Below are 23466 nucleotides of genomic sequence, written 5' to 3'. Positions count from 1 at the left end.
GAAGAGTCAATAAGATCAATGTTTTCCTTGAGTTCATCCCATGGATGCAGTTCTGATCCTCGAAGTACACCTTCTTGAATGAGATCATTAAAAAGTGATGAAGATATTCTACATGTGAAGTATGTATCCTAGACTGTATAGGATACAACATTTTATTCAAAAACATCAAAAAATTGTTCTACATATTTTACTGGCACAAGTGTGTGTTCATTCAAAATTATATCAACCATTACGACATTTGATATGGTTTGAAGTGCATTCCAAAAACTATACAATCCCCAATTCCACCGGTGGAATAGGGTGAGAGTGACATTAAGAGGTTGCTTAATAAGGGGGATAGATTAAGTGAAAAGCTTTTTCAACCCAAAATGGCAGACTCTCTATCTCCTCTTCCAGTGCTACATACCTTCAATGGCAGACCCTCTATGTCCTCTCAAGTGCTGCATACCTTCAAGGCCAGATTCCCTATGAAAAGCATGCTAGAGCTACTAAATCTTCAAGAAAGGCGCATCCATAAAAGCCTCTAGTGGCTTCAGTTCTCTGCTGCAGTTGCCTTGACATCTAGATGATGGAAATCTTTTGGACCTAGAGCTCTTCCCAGATATCCCAATGCATGATGACATTAGATCGGCAAAGGCCCTATCCCATGAATCCCAAATATGTGACAATTGTGAGTGAGGAAATACAAAAACTTATCAATTCGGGATTCGTCCTTCTTCTCCCATATTGGTATTTTATCAGCATCATGTGATCTCTCCTTTGGTTTCTTTTCTGTGCCAAAGACTATGCTCCACAGTCCTTTCTGCATGATAAGAAGTCGCATTGCCAACTGCCCCATGAAGCGAAATTCTTTCCATTGAAAGTTATCACGATAGCCCCGTGCTTATCTTTCTTGGATTAGTCCATATTCACAATCTTTGTGGATTGAGAAGAATTCTGAAACACGCCTCTGCAAGCACGTCAAGAGAACTCCTTCTACAACCTCGTTTGCTTCGATGCTTCTTTGTGACTGGAGTGCTTGACCACTGTAGTGAAGTAACCCTAGACATACATGCACCACAATAGGTGTTATCACAAAGAAAAAAAACCCAACATTCTTGGCTCCGATACAACTGATGACTTTGTGCCTCAAATCACCGATGCATGCAATACAATTAGCAAGCTATTCACAACTTGAATGAAAGCAAGAGCATATAATTTTTTTGAAACAAGAAAGTGATATATTCCATTCAAAACGAATCATACAACAGGTGGGAGAGAAAGTACTCTATCCCTAGCCTTAACAATGTGGCAAAAAAGCCATGGTGGTAGTCTAAAATGCCACGACATCCCAAAAGGGGTCAAATGAAAAAATAATGAGCAGTCCCATGTCCTCATGAAGGATAAAAGTCTCCCACGAGCTGCCAAAGAGGTGCCTGTACACCGCTCCCACTGACTCCTGAGAGTGAAGATAATCTCCGCCCAAATGGAAGCAAGAATGTCGGCCTCCGTGCATAAATGACCCCCAAGGACAAAAGAACAGCGCGAACACCATATCCGCCATAGGGTAATGCTAGAAATCACCTCCCAGGCTGAACCTGCAGGTGAAGTAGGCTTGGAATCCTGAGCTGGTACTGGTTCAAAAATCCAAAGTCTCCATCTAGGATCCTCTGCAATGGTCAACCTGGATGGATCTGTGGCCCATTCCTTACCCAGGCAGCCAATGACCCTGACTCTCTGCCAAAGGAGCTCCTGTCGATCCGGTGGCTGAGTGGGATACAATCTGTGAGAGGAATCCGTCTCAAAATAAGTAAACGGTGCCGGTCCTAAACGAACTCCAATGCATAGCCCAGACTCACTAAAACAACCTGACCAAGTAGAGATGGGATGAACATAGTCTAGATCTGTAAGCATATCTCTCCACCTCTGAGGAATAGCTCTCATGATCAGTAATCTGGTGGCAGCAATCTGTCCAAGTGGTGCGTAACTATCTCTGATCACCTCCTCTGACATCTCCACACCTCCCCTAAACCAATCTCCGACTGTCACAATCCCCTGAGCATGCCATCTGGCCAAAGGAGTCCTAAGTTCTGTACCAGGGGAAGATCCCTGATACCGAACCAAGGGGTTATGATATAGTGGTTGTTGGAAAATTTCCTCTCTGGAGGAGGGAACTGCTCTGATGAGGTGTTGTCTAAAATGATCCCATATCTGAATAAGCCTCTTCACTAGTGGTGAGGAAGGCTGAGAATGTTGGTCCGTCAGGAAGATCCAACTGACTCTACCTGCCCACTGGCCTGCTGCTCTGGGGGTGCATTGGTGAATCCCATGCAGTAGGAACTGCTTCCACGGCTGATCTCCTGGAGTCAAACCTCTAACAAGAAGTTTGACTAAAAGGGCCTTGCTCTGCATCTCAGGATCAAGAACTCCAAGTCCTCCCTGCGAGGTGGGTAAAATGATAGTATCCCATGAAACCCTGGCCCCAGTGTCCTCAAAACCATCACCACCACTCCACAGGAAGTTTCGGAGCAATCTCCTCACCTGACGGATCGAGTCAGCATGAAAGCACCAACATGACGCAACGTATCACATAGTCGCTAGTAGAACCTGGTTGAGTACCAACGCTCTTCCGGCCAAAGAGAGTCTAGCCGTACTCCAGTAGGCTAGCTTTCTCCGAATACTCTCAAGAACTGGGGCAAACTGTTGCGTGGGGGACACCTCAATGCCAACCTGGAAGCCTAGATATCTGGTGGAGGTGCCTCTGGGTATCCATACAAAGCCTCTGTCTCCTCCCCATGCTAGTGTATCCTGCTGAGCTCCAGTCCAGATGCCTTTTGATTTGTTCCAATTGACAAGTCCTCCTGAGGCCAGGCAGAACTTGTCAATTGCATCCGCAGCAGTAGCAAGACTATATGCATCTCCTCTGACTGTCAGTGCCGTATCATCAGCAAACTCAGTGTCCAGAAGCTCCTGCTCCTGTCGGATAGGTAGATCAAGGCCCAAAGTGCCATGATTGGTAGCCTGCATAAAGTATCCCATAGCCTCTGCTACGAAAAGGAAAAGGTCTGCTAGGATCTCCCAACCCTCACGCCTCTCTGGGTACTGAGCAAAATCTGTGACCGCACTCGCAAAAGATCTGGATAAGCCAGGTGTGAAAAGCTACGAGGACGAGGCTGTACTGGGAGGTGTGTCTGAGAGGACGCTCCGCATAGCAACAAAAGAAGGTACTGTGCGACAGGGAAGAGAGAGAGGTCTCGAGGGAACCTCATACAGGCGCATGAAATCCTGGGACGGGCTTTGTCTCTGACCTGTGTCATGAAATACCTTTCTCTCACTGGACTGCTGTGAAGAGGCATCCATCACCGTGTCCGCAGCCTGAGCAGCCTCCAGTTGGATAACTGTCTCAGAAACCAATAAATGAACCTCCGGGGTAGAAGTGTCAAGAGTCATCAAATCCTGAGCTGCTGTCTCCTGCACAGTATGAGGCCCTGCCTGCAGATGGTCCTCTGCATCTCCCCTTTCCGGGGTCTCTTGCACGTGTGTCTCAACTCCCTGAGCTACCATCTCTTGCACAGTGTCAAGACTTGCCTACAGATGGTCCTCCGTATCTCCCCTTTCCGGGGTCTCCTGCACGTGTGTCTCAACTCCCTGAGCTACCATCTCCTGCACAGTGTCAAGACCTGCTTGCGGATGGTCCTCTGTATCTCCCCTTTCCGGGGTCTCCTGCACATGTGTCTGAACTCTGACAACTGTGAGCACGTACCTGGGGCTGCTCATACTGTTGACTCTCCCTCTGTCTCCGTCTCCTCCGAGTTCTCCATGCTGGAGGCATCTCCAAGTCCTCTGAGTTCAGTGGAGGCTCCCCCAAAAAAGTCTCCTCTCGCTCTGTTGAATGAGTCGAAGTAGGCTCGAAACCCCTGGAGGCTGCTCGTACTGCTGACTCTCCCTCTGTCTCCGTCTCCTCCGAGCTCTCCTTGAAATCTGTTCCTCTGGAGGCACCTCCAAATCCTCTGAGTTCACTGGAGGCTCCCCCAAAGGAATCTCCTCTCGCTCTGCTGAATGAGTCGGAGCAGGCTCAGAGACCCCTGGAGGCTGAGCTGTAGGTTTTGGGTCACTCGGAGGATGAGATGTATCCGGAGTCTCTGATCGATGCCGACGACTGGGGCAATCCCTAATAAAGTGACCTCTCTTCCGACAGAAAAGACACTAATCAGGAAGACCCTCATACAAAACCCTCTGCTGCATTTGGACCCCATCTCCAGTGGAGTACGAAATCAAAGTAGGCAAAGGTCGAGGAGGGGGGAAATCTGAAATGAGTCTGACCCTCGTAACACCTGCGCAAGTAAGTGACTGAGCATAGGAAAGTCTAGCACCTGAAGAGATGACTGTACCTGCCACACTAGCCATATGCTCCACAGCTGTGCGACAAGAGCTGACCTCATCAGGAAGTCCATGGAAAAGTATCCAAAAGGAGACCTGTCGCGGTCCAGGAGAAGTAGAACTGAAGTGCTTCCGCCAAGGCCACAAATGGATGACTCTGCTCTGAAACTGAATCGGAGAGCTCATAAGAACTCTTTGAGCCTGCTCTGCAGACTGAAGGCCAAAAGAAAAGTACCCTCTGCCAAGCAATCGGAAAACCGTAACTGAGACACCCAAAGAAGCCATGCTGGTGTACACCCAGTCACGTAACTATTGGCCTCTACCGGGTAGAAAACCAATGATGTGTGTCGAACAAAAACCCTCCTCTGCTACCTCAATCATCTGTACAATGTCGGGAGGAAAAGAAACTGTGACTTCAATCTCCTCAGGTTCGGCGACGGGAGTGGCATTAGTGTCCTCCATTGTCTCAGCTTACGCTGTCCTGAAGGGAGGAGCTACCTCTGCTGAAAATACCCACCAAGAACTCGCAACCAACCACAAGTAATACCCCAAAGAAACCTGTAAAAAGAATGCTTCGATCTTCAGCCTGCGTGAGATGCAAACAGGTCACTCAGTGCTGAAGCAGACAGCTCCGCCGATGCGTGGAAACAGCCGAGGATCTCAGCTCCCCGGAACACGAGTCGAACCAGTCCCGGAGAGGGCCCTGAAACTGCCTAACCTGAAGCAAGGGAGAGCGGGCAATCAGCAAGGGAGAGGGCCTGGAAGGTGGCCTGGCACGGCCAGGACAGCAGACTGAAGAGGGACAGCAGGCTGAAGAAGCAGGTTGAAGATGGAGCGCGACCGAGGCGCAGGTCCAAGAGGTCTGCGCAGCCAAGGCCTGTGCGCTGCCAAGGGGCCTGTGCAGCCTGTACAGCTAGAGAGCGAGAGGCTGCCAGGGGGCCTGCGCGACCTGTGGCCTATGCGCTGCCAGGAAGCCTGCGGGGCCTGGCAGCTAGAGAGCGAGAAGCTGCCAGGGGGCCTGCGCGGCCAATCTGAATGGGAGCGGGGCTGCCAGGGAGCCTGCACGGCCAGGCAGGTAGGGAGCGGGGCTGCCTGAGGGGTCTGCGCGACCAGTCTGCTAGGGAGCGGAGCTGCCAAGGGGGGGCCTGAGCGGCCAGGCGCTAGGGGACAAGGGCTGGGCGAAGGCAATGGCGGGCAGCAGCAGCTAGGGAGCTCCTCCAACGATAGGGAGCATATAATTTCAGAGGGAACTGAGATGACAAATGACTCAACAACTCTCATAAAAGACGCATCAATCTACTGTCTACAAGAGCATATCCCTACTAGGCTTTTTGCTCAGTACAAGCATCAAGGATAGCCATATAGGCACACAAAACACACTACACAATTTTATCTCAAAGTTGACCTGCTCAAGACGATATAGAACATCAACACCGGTAGATGATAGCTGCCTCACATGGTTGCCAACTCGCTATTCTTCTATCCTCGATTGTGTGTAGCAGCCAAAGGTCAAGTTCTCTCTCTGATCTCGTGGGAGTCGACCCTCATAACCGCCTTTGGAGCTTATTGGATAGAATGCAACTCTTCACCATCCCCTTCTATGTGATTCTCTCCATGCATGCAGTCCACGTGTACAAGCAAGTCCACCAACCTTCTTCCCATAACCTCATGAGGATGAGTCTACTAACCCAACAACAGAGGCACGGGGGCAACGGGCACTAGGGCAAGCAGGGTTTAGGAGACAACACTCTACTCTAGATCACATCTTTACTCTGAGGGCTATCATTGAGGAGGCGAGGTCCAGACACCAGAAAGTCTACACATGCTCCCTGCTTGGCCACATCATCAGACACCTCTTAGAGCAGGATCACAGAGTTCTTCCCATCGACATTGATCGTCCAGTCTCTAGCCGCAGACGTGACAGAGAACCCGACCCCGACGATCGCAGCACGACACACGAGACATCGAGGGGACACACAGATCACTCTGGGGGACCTCCCGTCATTGTTTAGACCCGAGATACGTCCCATGGGAGTCATGGTGGCTCTGGTCTTGCATCAAGCCTCGTCTAGGAGACCGAGACGCACGGCACCCCTTGACGGGCACCAGCGTCCCATCACCGACTATGCACTAGCCAGGGCGACATGACATACGGAGGATTCCCCCCCACTCCAGTCCTTTTCTTTTCATTGTTACATCCAGATGTATTTGATTATGTATGATCAGACTTAGGATTCAGCATGGGTGATGATGCTCGTTTCAGTAGCTCCACCCTTACTGTGATTTGTATCAGGTTTTCTTTCAGTCTCATAGACCCATCGGTCTTCCGAAGACTCTAATAAAATTTCTCTTTCTTTCTTTCTTTCTCACCAACTCTTTTCGGACTTTACATCGATGAGATCACATCCTTCATAGACCGCCTTGGAGGTGAGGGATCAATTCTGGACAACCTCATGATACAGATATTGCTATATGCTAATGACACAGTCCTTATATAATCTTTAGCGGAGGGGCTGCATAGACATTTGGAGGCCCTAGAGGTGTTCTATAGAGAGAGAGACTTGATAGTCAACCTTGGTTATGGTCTTCAACATTTGACGAGCAGTGGTGCACCGACTTAGCTTCACCTATCATGGCGAGCCGCAGTCCTACAGATATTTGGGAGCAGTCTTCACGAGACCCATTTTCACAATGACCCATCCAGCCTAGGCTCGACTCACACGAGGATAGAGTGCTTTGGCTCAGCTAGAGCGACAGTGCTTCCAAGCACACTTCCAGGATTCACCAACGAAGGGTTGGCTTTTCGATACGCTAGTGCGACAGACCGCCATGTATGCAACCTCCTGAGGACAGAGAGTGGAGGAAGTTTGAGCAGCTATAGGTGATTATGGGGTCCAAGATAATTCGATCTAATCCCTCGGACAGATGCCATTGGACAGATGTGGGTTTCGTCCCATCGGTTGAGGATTGAGGCGGGGAGAGCTGCAGGGATACCCAAAGAGCAAAGGATCTGCATGCTATGTACGCTAGGGGCGATTGAGATTGATGATGAGCATTTTCTTTGTGTTTGCCCAGCCTACTATGAGATCTGAGGGTGCTACCACTGCCTTTACCTGGAAGGGAGTGACTTCAGTCCACTGTCATCACAACAACTGATCCATTTCCATGACCTGGTCTGCATTGGACTCTATCTGATGGAGATGTACCGGCACAGGGAGACACATTGTGACGACGAATCAGAGAACAACAGAAGGCGGTTAGACGAGATGACAAAGAGGTTGACCGAGCACAACAATGCGTCACATACTTTATACATTTGAGTCATCTCCAAGACACAGCGGACTAGAGGAGGAGGAGCTAGCTAATATGAGGGCAGCCTAGATCAGCAGAGAGAGCCGACTTTGTGTTGCTGAGAGAGACCGGGATGTAGAGACCATGCGAGAGATAGAGCGTGCTTAGAATACATTCTATTGAGGTCCACCTATCATAGCTTCCCTCAGAGTGGACCGACAGAGATGAGGGGTTACTCTGAACATAGCCCAGAGAGTCCAGAGATCGAGGAGACCGCGCCCTCCACCACAGCACGAGACAGCTCGACAAACACAGATACGAGACATTTTCACAGCTCGCCAGAGAGCCATTGCTATACTAGGATTCGATTTTTGAGCCCCAGCTCTGTGACTCATTTGATTCATCAATTCATACTCGCTTGATTGATTGATTATGATCATTATGATATTGCTAGTATAGATTAGGACTCAACAAGGGCCCTAGCATGCCCCTTTGCTCCAGCACATTGAGGCTTGTACGAGTCTACTTTTTTTATGCACTCTATCCCATAGGTCCGTGAGACCTCCCGCGGACGTTAATACATCTTTCTTGGTTTTCGAGATGGAGCAGGATGATGTTGCTCCATCCTTGCCTTTTTCGTCCAACTCTTCGTCAGCAATCAGCCCTCCTTCGCCTGCAATCATCCCTCCCCTTCACATTTATGTACATACGTCTTCCCTTGATGCTTCCATTTCGTCAATTCCTGTTGTGTGCGCTCCTGTTTCGGAAGTTCGTCATGCTCTATTTACATTTTGTTCATCTACATCGAATTCAAGCGCTCCTCTGCAACGTTTGGGTAAACAAAAGAGGGCGGCTCAGTTCTCCGAATCTGGAGAAATTCAAATTTGGCAGCTATCCTTCTTCATCTGTACAATTGGACCTCTTCTGTCAAATATGTGAAGACTCCGTCTCTCGCAATCAGGATCTGGGTTCGTCTTTCAGTAGGGTTCTCCCCTCCGAGTGTTTTATTCACAGTATGTCTCACGCCTAAAAGCATGGGGTTTGTCTTTATTTCATGGGCCGAATTATGTCGGCATCTAATGTTGAGAACATGGTCAGCAACCCGTTGTTGGAGCCAATAAACTTGATTCCTTTGTTTTTCTTGGCAAATGGTTTTATTATGCCAATTGCAGATGTGGATACGGTCTATCCTTTGGTTAGCATGGCAGGGGTGCATGGTGCTGGTGGCCATTTTGCTTATGTTATGCCTTGGGATCCCCTTTTTGACCCGACTCAAATTCTACTATGTTATTGTCCTGTCTGGGTCACCCTGAAAGCCTTGCCAATACCTCTTTGGGGGTGGTTTTTTAATGAGTTTATTTGTAGCAAGTTTGAGAGTTTTTTTGCATTTTTAGAGTGAAACATCATTGGTGATAGCAATTGCAACCATGAAACTTACTTCATATAGCTTCTTGTAACAAAGTGTTTAATAAAGTTACAAGAGCCCTCTTTTCAGTGGGTTGCATTGCAATGCTAAAAAAGAGTTCATGATCTTTCATACTCTACCATCGATTTCTTTGATCCATAAACATAGCAATTTTGAGAAATAGAAGCTTTTGATAGATACAATTGAAAGACTATTTCCTATTAAATGTTAAAAACATCCTAAAATAATCAAACATATAATCCATGTAGTCTATTGAAATGAAATGTTGAAACAAAGTTACAAGGGAACTCTTGAGTGTGGTTGCAATGCAATGTTCAAACAAAGTCCATGCACTTTTATATCTTAGCATCAATTTCTTTGATCCGTGACTCAACAATTTTGATGAGGACTAGAAGGATTTGATAGAGACAATCCAAACAGTACAACCACATAGCATTTACTACTATAAAGGGTTAAAAACATCCCAAAATTGTGTGAACTGTCAAGTCAGAGGCATAGCTAGCATAATTGGAAAGGTCCATGATATCAAGCTGAGTTGTCATGGTTGTCACATACACCCTTAAAGAGGTCAGTAGTAGTTGGAAGACTTCTCTCAATGTGAGACGGTTGGTGTGTCATCATGTAGTCCTTATTTTGTCCCAAAACATGAATGTAGACAAGGTAGATTGTAACATATGTTGTGTGAAGTCTTTGCAATTTCATGTTGGTTCACTACAAACATGCAATGTGTATGTTTGTCCTATAAGGTTGGAAGCAAAACTTGTGACTAATAATTATTCATCAACATTCAATTGATGTACCGATCCAAGGGTCACTAAAGTTGTCAAAATGAATGAGCATTCAATGCACCCTGCACAAGCTTTTGAAATGAAACAGTGTCACTTCGTCGTGCGATGGGCGAAAGAGGGTGTAATTTTTTAAGACACATTTGTTGTACCTCATTTGTTGTAGAGTCAATACATCCATTTATGTTAAAATGATCATGGATATGAAGAATGAAGCCTAATGCATGCAATTTTGTTGCTTCAAGAGATGTTGAATTTACTCCCTTTTGCATTGGCCATGTCAGAGGTGGAAAGTGGTGCATAACAAAACTATAAGAATTGCAATTTTTGACCCTGACTATGTTTCCTTTAAAGCATGGTGTTAGATTATGCAGATTTTGATTCTCATTAATTAATTTTCCACACGTGCAACCAATATGTAGGAGCCATGCCTAAAATTGCACCTTACTTCCCATCTTGACCTTGCGTATGGACCAAAAGACATCACCTATACCTTGTTCATGCACCATATTGACAACAATAGTAGCATTCCACTCACCTCAAGTGCTAGAGAAAGGAGGAGGCATCTCTCGATAGGCAAAGGATTTGGTAAAAAATGCTAGGGGTCCTCTTCTAGGGCACACCATATACTCATAGTCATGCTGACAATGACTATCATGAATCTCCAATCCTTCATCGACATGACTATCATAGTCATGATAGTGTCTTGATGACTATCATGAATCCCCCTTCACCCACCCCTTTTTCTTTCATACACTTTCAAGGTCACCAAGGAGATATGTAGGATCATTTGCCAACACTTGTAAGACTAACAATAGAATTTACAAAGTTGATTGCCTAATCTGGGCTAATATAACTCAATCTAGTTGACCAATCTAATGCAAAATATTTTCCAAAGAGAGCTCTAATCCAATATGCATTTCTCTTTCATGTTGTGCAATTTGCAACAATGTAGTAGTCGAGTCCCTAACACAAGCATCATATAATGAAATCTCATTTTATGTAACCCTCTAATGCCAACCAACTTTTGTGTTTGGATTATGACAAGTTTGTCTTTGGAGCGTTAGAAAGTCCCTTCAAGTACACCATCTGCAAAGAAGTCAACATCACCTCAACATCAAATGCATTGCAATGCAAAAGATGCCATTATTACTTTTTGGGATCAAATTGGGGATCACATTACCTCAATCCTGCAAGGTGTATGGGACTTGGGTGAGATGCCAGACTCACTTACGGAGGGCCGCATTCATTTGATTCCGAAAGCGGGTTGTAGGAATTTAGTGTCTTAGTGGAGACCGATTACCTTGCTAGGTACCTTGTATAAAATCTTAGCTAAAGTTATCAACCTTCGTCTGCAGCCCTTCCTACCAGATCTTATTCATGATACGCAGACAGGTTTTGTGCATGGCAGGAGCATCTTTGATAACATCTTCTCATTTTGGGAGGCCTCGGATTGGGCCATGCATAATGGCCACAGGTTGGCCATTCTACTCTTGGATTTTGAGAAAGCTTATGACATGGTAGATTAGGGCACACTCACTTGTTTTGGCTTCTCAGATACATGGATCAGAGGGGTGTCAACCCTCTACAAATCAACCCACAGCCAGGTTCTTGTTGGTGGAGTCAGGGGGGACAGGTTTCAGATTACCAGATCAGTCTGTCACGGATGCCCCTTAGCCCCCTTTTTATTTCTTTGTGGATTTACCTTTGTTGCTAGCATATGACATAGTTGATCTGAAACCTGGTACACTCACAATGTACATTCGATGCATCTTTTCTTCCTCTCCCTTTACCCAATTTTTTGTGAATTTTTAGTGTGGCTGGTACAGCAGAGAAAGAAAGAAAGAAAGAAAGTGTATTATTGTCCACTAAAGGCCAAAATGGGCCCATGGGACATCAAGAACTCTGCATACAAGATAGCACAAAATCAACGTGCCACAAAGAAGAGGCATCGTCGAATATCATCTAAGTGCTACGCAATACAATGCAAGTGAAAGTACATAATGTCAAATCTGAGCCTAAATACAAAGTAAACTAGATGCAAGAAAACCGCCCCTGGGTGCAAAATGGGGGGATGAGTACAATATGCCAATGCAAAGATACAAGTCCAGGTGTCACGGAGTCTGAGAACCAAAATAATACTGAAAATCTTGTCCATCGACTCTGCCTCCTGCTATGAGAGTACAAATCTGAGCAAAGGTGAGGTGAGCGGCTGGTGGGGCGAGATCTCCATGAGTAAGTCTCCTCCGAAAGGCTGCCATCATCCTGGATCGTCTGGAGATGAAGCGGCGAGTACGTCCCCTATGTAACAAGATCCTGCGGCGTCTACAAACCATCTCATATGTACATCCACAGGGTGGAGGCATGTGTCCTGTGTGAGCTCTGACCTCCTCATGCTCCTCCTGGTCTCTGTCCTCTGGTATAGCGTGTGCCTGAGCTCTATCAGGCTGGGCTCTATCACGCTCCGGTCTGTGCTGATGGTCTCTGAGGTAGTCTCGTTGAAGCATAGTGGCCTCCCTGACATAAAGAGCTAGGCAATGCTGATCCTCGTAGTCCATCACTTGTGAGAGAGGTCCAAAGCCATCCGTGAAGAGACAGTGGAATCTACCTCTGAGCTCATAATATAGCGGGCATCTGCAAATGAAGTGCTCCTCTGACTCCACCTCTCCCATGGTGCAACAAGGGCAGATCCTGGTCTCTCAGCCTGGTCGCCGTCCATCCTCCATGCGTCGCATCCTACCAGCCTCTATCTCGAGCTGATGCGAAGAGACTCTAAGCTGGCCAAGGGCAATCCTCAGTGAGTGGGACATGTGGATACCTGTATAGCCTGGTGGAATGACAAACCCATCCTCTGAGATCCGAAGGAAGTGGTCACGATATGTGGCCATCTTCGTCGGAAGCTGCGTGGGATAAATCCAAGTGCGATACGTATGAAGCTGCAGCAAGTCTGCTCTCGTGACCTGGCTAAGCTCGTGGCGAGTCAACTCGAGGTGAGGGGCAGAGAGAGAGAGAGAGAAAGAAAGAAAGAAAGAAAGTGTATTATTGTCCACTAAAGGCCAAAATGGGCCCATGGGACATCAAGAACTCTGCATACAAGATAGCACAAAATCAACGTGCCACAAAGAAGAGGCATCGTCGAATATCATCTAAGAGAGAGAGAGAGAGAGAGAGAGAGAGAGAGAGTTTCTTGCATGCTAGTTGAATAGTCAACCAAGCAGGACTCTTTTCCCTTATGCTTCCTTGATCCATGACAATATGTCAAGCTCTCTATTGATTGCATAGCCTTAGTCCTATGCTTGTAATCAAGAGGGTTAATTTTGTCCAATTTTCTAGTTAATGTAGCAAGCTCTTGCTTGAGGGACTAAGTTTCTTTTAATAATTCATCTTGTCATCATTTACCAATCTTGTAATTGCCTCTTGAGGGACCTTTCTTTATCATTAGCATATTTTTGATGAATTAGAACTTGTAAGCTCTTTGTATTAAAGAGTAGAACATGCTATTTGTCCTTGTGTTAGCTTTTCACGGATTTGGTACATAGTATATTGAAGTTAATCAAATTCTCCTTGTATCAAAGATAAATGAACCTTTGTAAATTGGGCATCAGCATCAGTATGATTAATGCATTTTCACAATAACCAAGAACAATGTTCACACTTGTAGGTTGGCATCCTCATAACAAGTCTCCTCAGTATAACAAAAAGGGACCCATCGCCCATCTTGATGCTATCTTTTGGAGTTCAGCCAGACTTGACCTTGCATCCAGAGTTGTGGTTGTGAACGAGGACTTATTAGCCACTGCCTGGTTGTCTGCTCATGTTGGTGCAGATCTAGAGGTTGTATTGCTCGGCTAATGAGACCTATCAGGAACTTCCTATGGAGTGGTTTAGATGGCACCTCAGATGTTGTAGCCAGGGTGGCTTGGGAGACGCTCATTCTCCCCACAGGAGAAGGAGGTCTCAATATTATTGATCCGAACTTAACAGTGTATGGCCTTACTCTACAAGTTTGTAGTACGTGGATTGATGCCTGGACAGGAGCCTTGCAAGGATTTTTTCTCACGCAACATTCAGTCTTGTGCCCCTTCTCATGGGGGAGATTGGTTGTACAGCAGCAGAGGGATCTTTACTTCAGCCCATCTTAAATTTCCCCCTTCCCCTCTCATGGCTGCTATTCTGAAAGCTTGGGGCTGCTCTAGAAACACACTTCACAGAGTTCCACCCAACTCTCGTGAAGAAATTCACAAACAGCCAGTCATGCGGAATGACTCGATTTTGGATGATCATGGCAGGCCACTTGGAGTGTCACATTATATACAGTGGTCTAGATGGGAGAGGGGACCTGCCTCTACGGTAGGCGCTTGGCAAGCCTTTATAAGACTTCTAGAGGATCAGAGACTTTTAGTAGTTGGCCACCTTAGAGGGAGTGCACTTAGGATGATACAGAGATACAGGCAGCCATTCCGCCAAAGTGGAATAATACAGATGACATGCTTCTTACAGAGTCCACTTGATGGGGAGCATTTTCAGGGACGGGCATTCCGTTACAGATCATTGCATTGCAGTTGGCCACCTCAGAGGGAGTGCACTCAGGATGATACAGCAGATACAGGCAGCCATTCCGCCAAAGTGGAATAATACAGATAACATGCTTCTTACAGAGTCCACTTGATGGGGAGCATTTTCAGGACGGGCATTCCGTTACAGATCATTGCATTGCAGGATGCACATAAGGATACCCTTGTCTTTGATGTTCAGTCGAGAGGAAGACTTGTCAAATCTTCTAATGATATTCTTTTGGAGGTTGCTTTTCAGCCTGTTCGGATTGCAGGATTCATGGAGTGGGGCAGGGACTCACAGTGGTATCTTGACCCTGATCCTATTCTCCTTGCACTAGGGTCTTCGAGACTCTGACTGTATGGTGGTTCCCCTATTAGATTCTTGTAGTGGGACCCAGAGGAGTGGGAATGGATTGATGAGGGGCACCGAGAGAAGAGATTCCCCCTCTTTCGCTGCACAGTTAGAAATGCCCGGAGATTTCAGCTCAGCAGTAGAGGTTGGAGGCCCTCCAGAGCACCACATTGGGATAGTTTTCAGATTTTCGCAGTTGTGCGGAAGAACTTTTGGTGTAGGCTCTGGAAATTCCTTAGGAATAGAAAGATCACTCTCTTCTTTTGGCTTTCTATTGATGGAGGGATTGCAGTGAATTTGTGGAGATCAGGTGCGGGGCTGACCCTACTTGTCCTCGTTGTCACATGGCAGTTGAGCCACTGGACCTCCCTCAGGGGTCTACCCTCCCACAGCCAAAGGTGCCATCTAGAGCCATCCTGCTCTAAAATACTGGGAGGGTCAATGTGCCACTCCTTCCCCAAACGGCCCACCACTCTGATCATCTGCCAGTGTATCCCATCAAGACTCCCATCCATCTCGGGGTCACTCTCAGTGAGTGGTTGAAGTAGGCCTCCAGGTCCTACACAGAAGAAGTGGGGGTGTGTGCTGCCGCGCTGCATCAACATCCTCAAGGGAACACCAGTACGAGAAAACTACCCCAACCATCTGCTGTCTCTCCAAACGTGAAGTCCTTCCCACCAGAACTCCGGAATGGCTAAGTCAATCTCACCCATCCGCTGCCCTGCCCCTCACAGATGCGGTAGGGCATCAAACCTCGCCTCTATCTCCATAGGTAGTCTGCTCTGCTGGACCACTGTCCCACTATGCCCAACCAGTGTGAGTCCGTTGTCCAAGCATACGGCCCTCCTGATCTCTGCACATAAGGGGCTAGCGTTCAAACTCCTCTCTGCATCTGGGCGGAGCACAGATGAGACCCCCTGCCAGTCTCTGCCATACCCTGTGAAGACTCCTCATCAGGGAAGAGCCCTTTCCCGTAAGGGGGGCCTCTGAGAAAATCCATCGATGTGAAGGCTGCCAATGTCCCCCAGTGCGTGGGGTGTTTCTCAGAATCCCTTGCTGTAAGAGGAGCTTCCAAGGCTTTGCACCTGGGGTGAGGCCACGAACCACCAAGTTGCCCAAAAGGGTCCTGCTCTACATCTCCAGATCAATGACACCCAAGCCTCCCACTGCGTGCGGCATGATCACTGTCTGCCAAGCTACTCGGGCCCTAGTGTTCCTGGTGCCATCTGAACCTGTCCAAAGGAAGTTCCGTACGAACCGTCGGAGCTGCCCAATGCAACCTCTGTGAAAGCATAGCATCCTTGACAACATTTTCACGTTCTGGGGAAAAAAGGCTTGGGCCAGGCAGGAATCACAACCTCTAGCCATCCTTCTATTGGATTTTGTGAAGGCTTACGACAGGGTGGAGCGGTCCTTCCTGGAGGGCACTATGCAAAGGTTGGGTTGTATGAGATAGGTGGATTATAGGAGTTTTTGCATTGTATGAGGAGGGCTCCAGTCAGATGCTTGTCAGCTGACACACAAGCGAGGCCTTTCCTCTCTTTCGCTCGGTCCGCTAGGGCTGCCCCCTCGCTTCCCTTTCTCTTCCTGTTTGTGGCGGAGGCTTTGGGCTACTACTTGAGATCGTAGGTGGCGGGCCTCACAGGATTGAGGCTCCCAATCAAACAGGAGGAGGAGCTGCTAGACTTTGAGTTTGCAGATGACACGGCCTTGTACATTGAGGGCACCACAGCGAGCTTGGATAGAGTCAGGGGAGCCCTGGCCATCTTCTGTGAGGCCTCGAGTGCGCGGATCAACTGGACAAAGTCCATAGGTTTCTTCATAGGCTCTGAGGAGACACATGAGATTCGAGATTGGGGGAGCGACTTTGCCTTCGACTGGATACTGCGAGGCCAGACAGCGAGATACCTTGGATGCCAGGTGGGTATTGATATTACAGCAGAGCAGCAGATCTCCCTGATCCTCGAGAGTGTTCGGCGCAAGCTTCTCTAGTGGAGGTCGACCAAACTCTCCCTAACGGGCCGTGCCTTAGTGGAAAACCAGGTCCTTGCCACGGCCTGGTATATTGCCTCCTACTGGTGCTTCCACACAGGGTGCATTGGGTAGCTCCGACGGTTGGTTCGGAACTTCCTCTGGGCAAGCTCAGACGGCACATGGAATACTAGAGATTGGGTCGCTTGGTAGGCAGTAATCATGCCGCAAGCATTGGGAGGCTTGGATATCATTGATCCATAGATGTAGAGTAGAGTTCTCTTGGGCAAGTTGGTGGTGCGCGGCCTCACCCCAGGTGCAGAGCCTTGTTTGTTGCAATATGCTACTTTCCTCCTGAGACCTCCCACTTTGCTAAAGATACTTGAGATGAGGATGAGACATCTCCATTTACAACTCTTCATCAGTCCATTGTTGACTTTTCTAGCTTCAGAGAAGTCCTCCTAGTTGGGAAATTCAACGTGAGGACAGGCGCCCGTCAGGTACCACTCCTCGACTTCAGGGATGATTCCATTCTACTGCCAGACATTGACCTTAAGGATGCAGGTATGCTACGGGTTTCAGCTGACAGACAAGGTCCAGTCACATCTTATGGCCAGGCCCTTTTAGACCTTGGTAGGATACATGATCTCATTATTTATAATGGTCTTGACAGATGGCCTAACTCAGGTGGTTTCACATGTTTTCCACATGGGGGAGGTTCTAGCGTTGTTGATTATATCATGGGATCCCCTGCCTTCACATCTCACATCACTGATTTTACTATAGGTCCTCTCCCTCCAGGGGCTGATCATACCTACCTTTTCTTTAGGATTTCTCCTCCCCATTGCCTAGCACTCTCCACCCCACTGAGTTCTTACTCCACCTATCATGATATACGCTTCGACTGCGACCACTCACCTACTTACTCTGGTTGGCATACTGCTAGCCTATATTGACTTCATACCCCTATTAGAGGACCGTGCTGCCCTGGTCACCCGCTCACTACACGAGGCTGCCCTTCACACTTTCCCTCACACCACCCGCTCACCACCCCCTAGGACCGTGCCCTGTAATAGCTGGTACAATGATGAGTGTAAGGCTTTATGTTGTTAGCTCAGATTCGAAACCAAAAACAGTCTTCCACACGAACCAGAGATGCTACGCAAGTATCATCGACTAGTACGTAGAAAAAAACTAGATTTCATTCGCTAAAACAAGGAGGAACTATTGAACATTTTGTTTAGTAACAACTCTAAGGACTTTTGGCAGAGATTTCTAGAGGGACGGTCCCCCTCACCACTCACTAACACTCAGGTTTGGTATAATTATGCACACACACTTTAAGACATCCCAAATCAGCTCGTTCCTAACCTCTCAGATATGCCACGCCCCACATCCTGCACCCTCTTCACTAAGAGGGGGTAAAGGATGCCGCAATGAAACTTCATAATGGCTGAGCGAATGATCATGAGGGACTATGCTCTGTACCGAGTAAGGGAGTATGGGGATTACACTTTTGGGCGCAGTAGGATACCATGGCTAGCACTATCCTCTTCTATGGCACTTTTAGTAGGAGGGGGCCAAAGATGCTAGTATGCATGCACAAAGAGATGGTTTGAGCGACTGGGGCTCCACATGGATAGACTCCCTCCCTTCCTGTACAACATGAACGCTCTGTTTTCTCCCCTCCTATCATACGAGGTCAACCATGTTATCCGTGAGGATCTCTTACAACTATACACATTCTGGACCTACTTGAGATTGAGTGAACTCCCGGTGAAGATTAGCTTCTACAAAGATCACTGCATACATATCACAGAGGAGGGTTTCATTCACCCACCAGGATACACACAAATCTACTTACCCCACTCACTGAGGATCTCTCTCGGGCAGTTTTAGGTCTCTTCGGCAAAGCAGAGCGCCTACCCAGGGAGAGGCACATATGCACATTATGTGGCATGCAGGAGGTTGAGACAGAGGAGCACTTCATCTTCAGGTGTCCTGTTTACTATGAGATCCAAGGGCATTTATATTGCCTCTTCAGAGATAGCTATGGGGTTTTGGCCCGATTCCTCTCCTACTACTCCATGAAATCCACTGCATTAGAGCATTGCAACACTTATTCTTCTCACACCAACAGCCTTTGGCCTCGGGTAACACCTCCGGAAGGATAGGAACCCTTCCCTCAGACAACAACTCCCAACTGAAGTAAATGTCGTCCGTATGCTGTCACATGTGAGGCATCTGCAGACTGTCTGAAGATCCCAAGCTCTGTTGCATCTAGCTCCGGAATCATGTGGGGATCTCTCTCATATGTGAAGTCTAGTAGGCCCACTTGTCTATCTCTTGTCCTTGCATTGAAGTCCCCCAAGAGGAGGTTGTCTCCCTACCTGGAGAACTCTATGATGTCATCATGTATCGTCTCAGATGGACTGTGTTCCTCTACAGTGACCTCATGAGTATATGATGACGTAACCGGGGGGAAGTAGCATACCGCAATGAAAATCGGTTATGCATCTGGCAGCTATACTCATATCCACACATTACGTGCATGATCCTCTTTCCGTACCACAGATATAAGTGGTCTCAAATGTAAAAGGAAAGCTACGCCTCTAGAGCCTCGTACCGCACTCTCTCTCCTCAGTTCTCTCCTATGAGCTGACTCCTATGTATATCTGTGGACAGCCCTCTCCATGGGCTCTCATGTGTCTCGATGTAGAAAATAATGTCTCTATCTGTGTGTGTCTTTGAAAAGCCACGTCGGTAGGACCAGAAGGTGGCGTTACAGTTTCAAACAGCCATGCTTAATCTACTTTGTGTCTCTGTCTCATAGGCCTGACACTGTCATGCACTATCTATATCTCCTCTACCTCTTTTTTCTCTTTCTCTAATGATTACCTCACCATCTCGATATACAGCCCATTTTCCTTCGTGCCTCATAGCCATCACTCGAGTCATCCCCTCTCTTCTGTGCTCTTGTTGTAAGAGCGTGAGATCATCATCCAAGTAGGTTCTAGTGCTATTTCTTCTTTTCTCTTCCTCCAAGGCTGCTTTGCCCTTACTGACCACTTCTTTCCATTCTTTCATCTCAGCCTGCCCTTTGTCTATTTGTTTAGAGAACTGTTCATGTTTCCCTTGGATTGTCATATCTAGAGCAGCCATCTCTTTCTTTAGCTTTTCATTTTCTATTTTCAGCATGTTCAGCTCCTTGTTAAGAGGTGGTTGGATGTTCCCCTCTTCAAGTGGAGTGTGGGCTTTCGCTAGTTCATTTTCGTCCTTGAGCTTGGCAATCTGCATTCTAGTTCCTTGATCATCAATGTGTGGTGGCTGGTTTTGGCATCAACCATGTGGGTCATTTCCTCTCGCATCTTACCTATTTGGGTCCCCATTTGTAAGTGGATTTCTGATTTCTACTTATCCATTTCTTCTTACAAAGAAGTACACATTTCCTTTTTGAAGGCATCAATTTCTACCTCTTTGCTGCCCCCAAGCATCTTCTGTAGGTTTTCAATATCACCATCATGCATTTTGGAGATGTCCCTCATTGTATTTATGCATGTTTTGTCATGCTCCCCACTTGTCTTCTGTGCACTTGCCCAAATGGCACAAACTGAGTACATCATGAGAATATGACACCATGATATTTACAATGAAAGCCAATGGGCCTGTCAAAAATCTAACAGTGCTTGAAAACCAAAAAACCCATGTATCAATAAATTAATGAGGGAGGTCATCAGTAGCCTTCTCCTCTGCCGCCTTCGCCTCTGCCACATTCGTATGTAGCTCTGTAGCCTTTTCCTCAGCATTCTGCTCTGCCCCAGTATGTAGCTCTGGATTGCACATAGTACACTTTCCATTGCAAGCGCTCACCTTGCACGAACCGTTGGGCAAGAGAGGAGAAGGGAAGGTACTATAGATCTAGGTTGTGGGTGTCCTAGGTCTTAGGCCAACATCATGGTATGCTGGCAAGAAGAGTAATAGAGATGCACCCTCGTAGAATTGTCAAGAGAAAGTGAGAAGAGATTGTAAGGATTGAAGACAATAGCTTCAAGTTTTGGTGGGGATAATGTGATAACCATCCCATAGAAGTAGCTCTCTAAAGGGTGAGTATTCTTGCAAAAAAGCAAGCAAATGTGATGTAAAAATGATAGATGTCGGCTGTGCACACTCTTGGCATGAAACTAATAAACTATGTGTAGCCGTACAGCGTCCGTACGCTTGTACGTTTCCGCACACCTGCGTCAGTCCTCGTTCCCCTCTGCAAAGTCACGTACAAAGCCCGGTACCTTCCTCTTACAAGTTTTTCCGTACACTTGTCCCCTCCGTGCAGCTCCATCCGTACAGTCCCGTACTTCCTGCCATACAAATCCTTGGAGTTTTTTGGGCTCCGCTGTCTTCTCTAACCGTCTTGTGTTCCAGCCAAAATCTTACATTTCCCTCTGCTATCTCCTTCCCAACTATACTCTTCTTATCCTCTCTGGTGGACTTCCTGTGAATATTTCTTTGGGACTGGTTTTTTTGGCTTTCACTACCCTTTTACAGGTACTTCATTATCAAGCTCCCTTTCTTACAAAGTCATGGCAGAGTATTCATATGAAAAAACGTTTCAAAAGGAGCGCTCGGCTCCCTGCAAGAAGCAAAAGCAGGTTGAGGGTCAGCATGACCCGATGCATGAGACTCTTGAGGCTCAACTGGTATATGATGTAATGCATGAAGGATTTGCAGATACGAGAAAAGAGTGGAAAGAATCGGTTCCGTCAGTTGGCCTCATGGTTGAGGTCGATGAAATTGTGGATCCGGTCAGAGAATATGCCAAGAATACCTCACTCTGAGGGGGTTTTTTATTATCCTCATGATTTCATGATGTATTCCGCTTTGAGCTTGCTCTCGCGGGTTTTTGTTCTTACTTAATAGAAGTCTTTTTCATGAAAAAAAAAAAAAAAAAAAAAGCCAAGAATGCAGTCATATTATTTTTTCCAGGCCGGATGCCACCCGCTGCAGAAATAGGCAACTGGCTGACACGCACATTGGCTGGCTCTTTTGTTCGTAAAGTACACTATGCAGCCAGGGGCTTTTTTGAGGTTATCATGGTGGATGAGATCCACAGACAAATGCTTTTGGAACATTCACCTCTCTTTTTTGGGCAGCAAAGGGTGCATGTCTTGCCATGGTCTCCCACAAGGGACTTTCAGGCTTTAATCCGACACAGATGCCCGGTTTGGGTTGAAGTTGTTGATTTCCCCCAATGTATGGCCTCACTTTTGCCTAAAATTGCAGCATCTTTAGGTAAAGTGGTTTGCCCACCACGGCCAAATGGCAACTCAAACAGATTTTGCATTCTCTGGGATACTGATAATCCCACACCGGACTCTTATTCAATCACGGTTAATGTGAACATGGGAAGTGCTTTTTATAAACTCAAATGGGGTTTATTTGCAGGGGCCTGTTTTGAATGCAAAAAGTTTGGACACATGGCTTCACAGTGTCCAATGAATCTACATAAAATGCCTCGTGCCACTTTGCCAGTTTCCATGCCTACTAAAGATGTTCCTACTCCAGTGGCCAACAAAAATAAAAGCAGTAGACAGCCTGCTGGGAGTCAGGATAAAGACAAAGCTCCAGTGGCTCCCAATGGGAATCTCACTTCACATTCACCTCCTGTTATTCAATCCTCGACCAAAGGACAGAAACCTTCAACTGATGGCTGGCAAAGTCCAAGAAAAGTTATTTCTGCTCAAAGAATTCCACCCCCCCGCACTTGGAATGGTTCCAGGTTGTTTTTGACTCCTCAGAGGTAGCACGTACAATGTTGTAGGCCAGCCCGTTAGCACTGGGCTCCAGGAGGATTTTTTGACCCGTTTTTCTTTGGGGTTCGATCCTTTCGAGGAGGACATCCGGATGACGTCACTCTTCATCAAATTTCCAGGCCTTCTTCAGGTGTACCATCGACTGCTACAAACCATTGGAGCCGCTCTTTGGAGTGGTTACTGAGATCCCCCCTCTCCCCAAGATGCCTACTTTAGCAGCAGCAGAGGCAGTTAGGTCCGATGGGGTACCGCGTGTTAGGGTCATCATCTCTGACCCTAACATCTCAGATGACCACATTATGCTTGAGCGTCTAGATGGCTCCTTCTTCAGACAAAGAGTCGAGACTGCAGGGAGACAGGATCAGTGTAGGATTTGTAGGACCCTTGGGCACTTTGCCAGAGATTGACCAAGGAAAAAGAAAAGACCTAAAAGATCCATGTGTCTGCCTCATAGCTTCACCCAACCGGGACCTTCATCACGACCAATTCCTACCGACTCACGCACTGCTAGACCTTCGGCTCCACAGCTAAGACCATCAGCCTCTCATCCTGGTACTTCTATAGCGCGGACAAGACAGTAAGTACGTCCTGCTTTGGTCGTCCACCGTTGGGTGCCTGTCAAAGTTGGGGAGCCACTACCTCAGGCTACCACTGATGGGGCTAGGGCCCCGAAGTCGTCTCTTCAGGCAGGAGACATTCCTGACCTGGTTCAATGTGCAGATGAGCTTGCTCATGTCTCTGATCATGTACAGGAGTGCTCACCTAAGGAGAACCTTGCTCCAGAGACCTGTGCCTTACTTAAGAACAATGCCAAAGTTGTGGCTCAGGTCATGAAGATTCATGCAGTGACAACCCCCTTCTTCTCTTACACGTTTGTCTTCACCTAATAGACGTAAGGGGGTTATTGGTTCCACTCCTC

The 23466-nt window shown here is 47.2% G+C and overlaps 1 protein-coding gene across 1 annotated transcript in view; it reads left to right on the top strand.

Annotated features, from left to right (window-relative positions):
• Positions 1 to 23466, top strand: part of LOC147901134 (uncharacterized) — a 467121-nt gene that overhangs the window by 229881 nt on the left and 213774 nt on the right. The gene's annotated exons all lie outside the window — the stretch shown is intronic.

This window comes from Dipteris shenzhenensis, chromosome 6 (assembly GCF_047967505.1).
Source record: "Dipteris shenzhenensis isolate YYH24624 ecotype China chromosome 6, Dip_SZ_1.0, whole genome shotgun sequence".
NCBI classification, from domain to species: domain Eukaryota; kingdom Viridiplantae; phylum Streptophyta; class Polypodiopsida; order Gleicheniales; family Dipteridaceae; genus Dipteris; species Dipteris shenzhenensis.
Note: the sequence above shows the minus strand (reverse complement) of the source record. Positions and strands in the feature narration are given on the sequence as shown.